This window comes from Perca flavescens, chromosome 14, assembly GCF_004354835.1.
Source record: "Perca flavescens isolate YP-PL-M2 chromosome 14, PFLA_1.0, whole genome shotgun sequence".
Classification (NCBI taxonomy): Eukaryota; Metazoa; Chordata; class Actinopteri; order Perciformes; family Percidae; genus Perca; species Perca flavescens.
The window spans coordinates 26,587,258-26,592,865 of NC_041344.1; the positions used below are offsets into that span (position 1 = coordinate 26,587,258).

The 5,608-nt window shown below is 42.4% G+C and overlaps 1 protein-coding gene across 2 annotated transcripts in view; it reads right to left on the minus strand.

Annotated features, from left to right (window-relative positions):
- Nucleotides 1-4,570, minus strand: part of kcng2 (potassium voltage-gated channel, subfamily G, member 2) — a 41,523-nt gene extending 36,953 nt beyond the window's left edge. Inside the window, exon 1 of one of the 2 annotated variants that reach the window (XM_028597839.1) lies at nucleotides 4,174-4,570. The gene's annotated coding sequence lies outside the window, so the exon portion shown is untranslated. Of the gene's footprint in view, nucleotides 1-550; nucleotides 981-4,173 lie in introns of those variants that run through there. The other variant, XM_028597840.1, reaches the window with a different exon arrangement.
- Nucleotides 4,571-5,608: the final 1,038 nt, after the last annotated feature.

The following is a 5,608-nucleotide window of genomic DNA, read 5'->3' on the forward strand; positions in this document are numbered from 1 at the left end:
TCCACCGACAATGCTCCAGCGAGGTGTGTTTTGACTGAGAGCCCCAGCTATCCCACAGATCTGCTCAAATGTAAAAGTAGAGCGCAATTTGGGAATCAAAAAGCCTACATGTGATGATCCCAGGAGCTCATCCATTATGCGAGGAGACATCCTTAAATGAAAGGGAGTAAGTAGCCTTTAGTACTCCCATAGGAACAGTGTAATAATATAACAGAAGGACATACATTAAGTACCACAAGGCACTTCTGGAAGCGCTCCAAGTCACTTCAGGAACATGAAAGCATTATTATAGTAATGATGAAAAAATATATATGGAGGACATTATGAATGCATTCAATGAGAACCATTAGCCCCTTTATTACCCTCTAATGGGACACAAATCAGATATTACAAAGACATGGAAGAAGTTTGTCCCATGTAATATGTATTATATACTGTCTAAATGTTTTCCTCGTTATGGCCCTTAAACGCATATGAAGACTGAGAACTATGCGTGTTTTTTATGAAAGCAAAAACAGCAGTGTGATAGAATCCTGGTTGCCAGACTTACCCAGGGTGTTGTTGGGACTCGTGTCCATCTGTTTCAGCTTGCTCGCGCGTTCGCAATTCTCGACGTGCGGCATGCCTTCAAGTTTTCCACGCAGATGGTCTGGGGGGGCATCGTGGTCAAGTTATAACGCGAGGATCAATTTGCAGCGCTGACGCGCCGCGCGCGGACTTCTTTTCAAGGCTTGTTAAAAGTCGTCGTTTAAACGTTCGCAGATATTTCAGGGCAGAGCTCCGTGAGGATGATCTGGTCCTCAGGAGCCGCCAAACATGTAACTCCACATCCACAAAGACTCCGTCAGACTGCTCCGCTCTCCATCAGAGACTACGTGGCAGATGTGGCAGAGCGCGGCGTGCGTGTGTGTGTGCGTGCGTGCGTGTGTGTTTGTGTGTGTGTGTGTGGGGCTCGGAGCAAGTGAAAGAATGGTTCCAGCTCCCTGATGGTCACAGCGCTCTGACTGTTCAGGTGCGTCCGGAGCAGCGCGCTGCGCTCTGCCAAACCGCGTCTCTGGCAAAAACCACACGACTGCTTCAGTACAATTCCACAGAGTCAGGTGGGGGGGGGGTGTTTGTTATGCATTGCTTCTGTATACTGTTATGAGATAACCATGGACTCTAATTATTTGTTTATGTCCTTGTGAATACATGACACTGCGTTATCCTCATAATTACAAATATGGCAAAGAAATCTGCTCATAAAAAGGATTTCCGGTTTGTAAAGTTTATCAGTAACATATGATAGTTCATTTTAGCTCAGCTGAATCCTCATATAATGTATTATTGTTGAGTTGTTGTTGTTGTTTTTTATATTGACTACACATTCATTTCTGGTACAGTACAGGCCAAAAGTTTGGACACACCTTCTCATTCAATGCATTTACTTTATTTTCATGACTATTTACATTGTAGATTCTCACTGAAGGCATCAAAACTATGAATGAACACATGTGCAATTATGTACTTAACAAAAAAGTGTGGAATAACTGAAAACACGTCTTATATTTTAGATTCTTCAAAGTAGCCACCCTTTGCTTTTTTTGATAACTCTGCAAACCCTTGGTGTTCTCTCAATGAGCTTCATGAGGTAGTCACCTGAAATGGTTTTACCTTCACAGGTGTGCCTTGTCAGGGTTAATTAGTGGAATTTATTCCCTTATTAATAAAAAAGCAAAGGGTGGCTACTTTGAAGAATCTAAAATATAAGACAAGTTTTCAGTTATTTCACACTTTTTTGTTAAATACATAATTCCATATGTGTTCACTCATAGTTTTGATGCCTTCAATGAGAATCTACAATGTAAATAGTCATGAAAATAAAAAGGAAACGCATTGAATGAGAAGGTGTGTCCAAACTTTTGGCCTGTACTGTATACCTTGTTTATCATCTTTGCTCTTTAAGATGTATTCCTAAAAAGACAAAAAGACAACTAAAAGAGCTGTCTAATAGATTGTGACAATCAGCCTCAGCCACACAATATTAACACATTGTGTGGCTGAGGCATGCACCCCACTGGACACAAAGTCAGGGGCAGTCACACCCAGCTCTTACAGTAGGTGTGGCTTTGCAAGACCATGCTGAAAGCCTGTTTCCAACTGGCTGCAGCTTCTCTATCATTTCAGGCCGGGTCTGTCAACACCGACGTAAGCTCAACGAAGTGTATTCAAAACCAGAGACAGCAGAGAGCCAATAATTGCAGGAGTCTGATTGATGCCAGAGTAAACAGTGGTGATGGCACTAGAAGCATCCATTTGCAGGATCTCTGCTTTGCTAAATGCCTGCTAACAGCTCAGGGTGAAAGCTGCAAATGTGCTGACATAAAAAAAATTTTTTTAATAAAATAAAACTGTCCAAAATGTTAAATAGGAACTGTTTTCACCGACTAGAAATAGAATCGAGGACAGGTGGTTGTTTTAAGGGACTGCTGCGCGTTGCTTGCAGAAACAACCCGTCAGCGACATGACATGCCGTTAAATTCCCATTCATCATGCTTGAATGTCCTTGAGCGAAACACTGAGCACTCGCCATTTGCAGAGGGGCTGCTCTGTGGCTTCGAGTTTGACCTCTGACCCCTCTGTGAAAAAGAAAAGAGAGAGGATTTCCCATGTGGAGTAAAAAAAAAAAAAAAAAACTAACTTACTAACTGAACATCTAACTTGAATTGACTTAACTTATATAGGACAAGTGCATCTTATAAAATCCACGATAAAGTAGTACTCTCAGTGAGTAGTGAACTGACATGTATGTGTTCGTTTGGTGGAGTTCCCCTTTAAATCCACAAAACTCCCAACCTGCCCTCCATCTGAGCACATCTACCAAAAATTCCATTCCACTAAAGGTCCCATGGCATGAAAATTTCACTTTGAGGTTTTTAAACATTAATATGAGTTCCCCCAGCCTGCCTATGGTACCCCAGTGGCTAGAAATGGTGATAGGTGTAAACCGAGCCCTGGATACCCTGCTCTGCCTTTGAGAAAATGAAAGCTCAGATGGGCTGGAATCTTCTCCTTATGAGGTCATAAGGAGCAAGGTTACCTCCCCTTTCTCTGCTTTGCCCGCCCAGAGAATTTGGCCCACCCATGAGAGAGAGAGAGACATCATGGCTTTCAAACAAGCAAAGTTGCAGTTGGTCAAGGCCACACCCCTCTCTCCTCCTCAATAGCTACAGACACAGAAATGGCACATCCTAAGGAGAGCTCATTGTGGGACTGGCTCTAGTGGCTGTAGTTCTGCACCAAGGCTGAATTTCGGGAAAGAGACTTCAGATACAGTATTAGGGGACCACTAAGGTCTATATAAAAGAGACTTCAGATACAGTATTAGGGGACCACTAAGGTCTATATAAAAGAGACTTCAGATACAGTATTAGGGGACCACTAAGGTCTATATAAAAGAGACTTCAGATACAGTATTAGGGGACCACTAAGGCCTATATAAAAGAGACTTCAGATACAGTATTAGGGGACCACTAAGGTCTATATAAAAGAGACTTCAGATACAGTATTAGGGGACCACTAAGGTCTATATAAAAGAGACTTCAGATACAGTATTAGGGGACCACTAAGGCCTATATAAAAGCATCCAAAGAGCACCATTTCATGGGACCTTTAAGGCCTAAAGCATTGGATTTTAAGTGTTCTGGACCCACTGAGTCGGAGACAGCTTAAAGCTATAGTGCGTAGTTTCTGCCGCCCCCATGAAGAATTCTAAGTAATGACAACAAAGCTGTCGGTGCGTCCACATGATACAAGCCTTGCTTGTAACCAAAGAGACACGGAGGATTAAAAAAAACCCGATTGACCCTTTGAAGAGGTAATTATCTTCACTCGAGTCGCCGGAAGCCACAGTCTTCTGATCATAGCCATACTGAGAGATACAAACAGAGCAGATAGTCTTAATTAGCTTTGTAGCAACTCATTTGGCAATGGCTTGAATGTAACGGACGTTCATTAATATCAAGAAGTTACGAGTTAAAGCTTTAAGCGAGTTCTTTAATTGATGAAAAAAATGTTGATTACATGAAAAGAAGAAACCAGTGGCTGGAAACATGCTGGCTCGAGAGAAGACGAGCTGGGTACACGCTGGAAAAACACAGGAAATAAAGTTAGGTAATAGTGTGGTCCATTTACCTCAGAAGTCAGAAGTCGGAGCTGACGCGTTCCATTAAAACAAGTCGGAGTGTACTGTGGGGTTCGCTCCGTCCAGGTTAGCTGTTGTGTGAATTACCAGTTGATAACAATGTTTCATTCGGTTTTATTCGCATACAAACAGCTTAGCAATGTCCACAGATAGAAGTTGAACAGGAATATGTTTTAGACTAATTTAATGAGACGCAAATAAGACAGAAGTGATAATAAACTGTATATTATTACAGCTTTCACTACTGTTGATGCACGGAGCAGCCATGTCGGATTTCAAAGTCGGCTTGCTCTGGGTACTGTGAAAACTCCTACTTCCCAACTAATTAACATTAGTACCGGGGGGGAAAAAGTACAGTACGTGCATCAAAAATAACGCTCTGGAGCACTACCGAACGAGACAGAATGGACCTTTTTTCACAGCAGACATTTTGACTCATAGTAGGAAAAGCACAGCTGAAGTTGATAACCTTAACGATGGCTCAGTTCCATCAAGTGTCCCAGGAAGCTATTTCAGTGAGTCAGCATGCACAATACCAGGGCCTCTCCTAAGTGGAATGCAGCCATCATTATTGGGTTTGAATACACCTGTGCTTTTCCTACTATGACATGTCAACATGTCTGCCGGGAAAAAGGTCTATTATCTGGCGCTGGAGTGAACACATGACCAGGCTTAAATGGAGAAGGGGATTGTGGATGATTGGCTCCAGGTTTGCCTCGTTGCAGCTGGTTGCAGCTCATGAGGGAAAGCCAGCCACGCCTCCTCTCACACATATACACACACACACAAACACACACACACACACACACACACACACACCAGGGAAAAACACAGAAGGGAGGGGGAGAGGAGAGAGAGAAAAAACACACAGGAGAAACCATAACACATAGGTAGCATGATTGGACACAATGATGTCTGGGTCACTAAATAAGTATAGTACAGTATCTTCAGCAACCTATCTAGAGTGTAACTCAGGTAGTTGGAATTGGCTAACTATTTATCACATTAGTTTACATTCATCATCCTTGAGAAGCATTTACTTCCAAGTAGGCCTATGTAACGGGTATAGGATTACGGTATCATATTATATATATATATTAAGGGTGTGACGAGATTAAAACGTGACGAGATTTCTCGTCGAGGTGAAAAGTTGTCTCGTAAGGCGATGTGATCGCCTATTACTATTGAAGATCCCCCTGCCACTTTTAAATCATTTGTGTGGCAACCTTTTGGTTTTCCTGCGGAAATAATAAACGGCGAAAGAGTGACAGACAAGACGAACGCAATATGTAAACATTGTAAGAAAAAAATGCCGTATACCGCGGCTAACACAAGCACTATGCAAAAACGCTTACAGCACCACCACAGCTCTCTACTAACTACTGCACCCACGACGAAAACATTAAAAGGGCAAACAACTCTAAA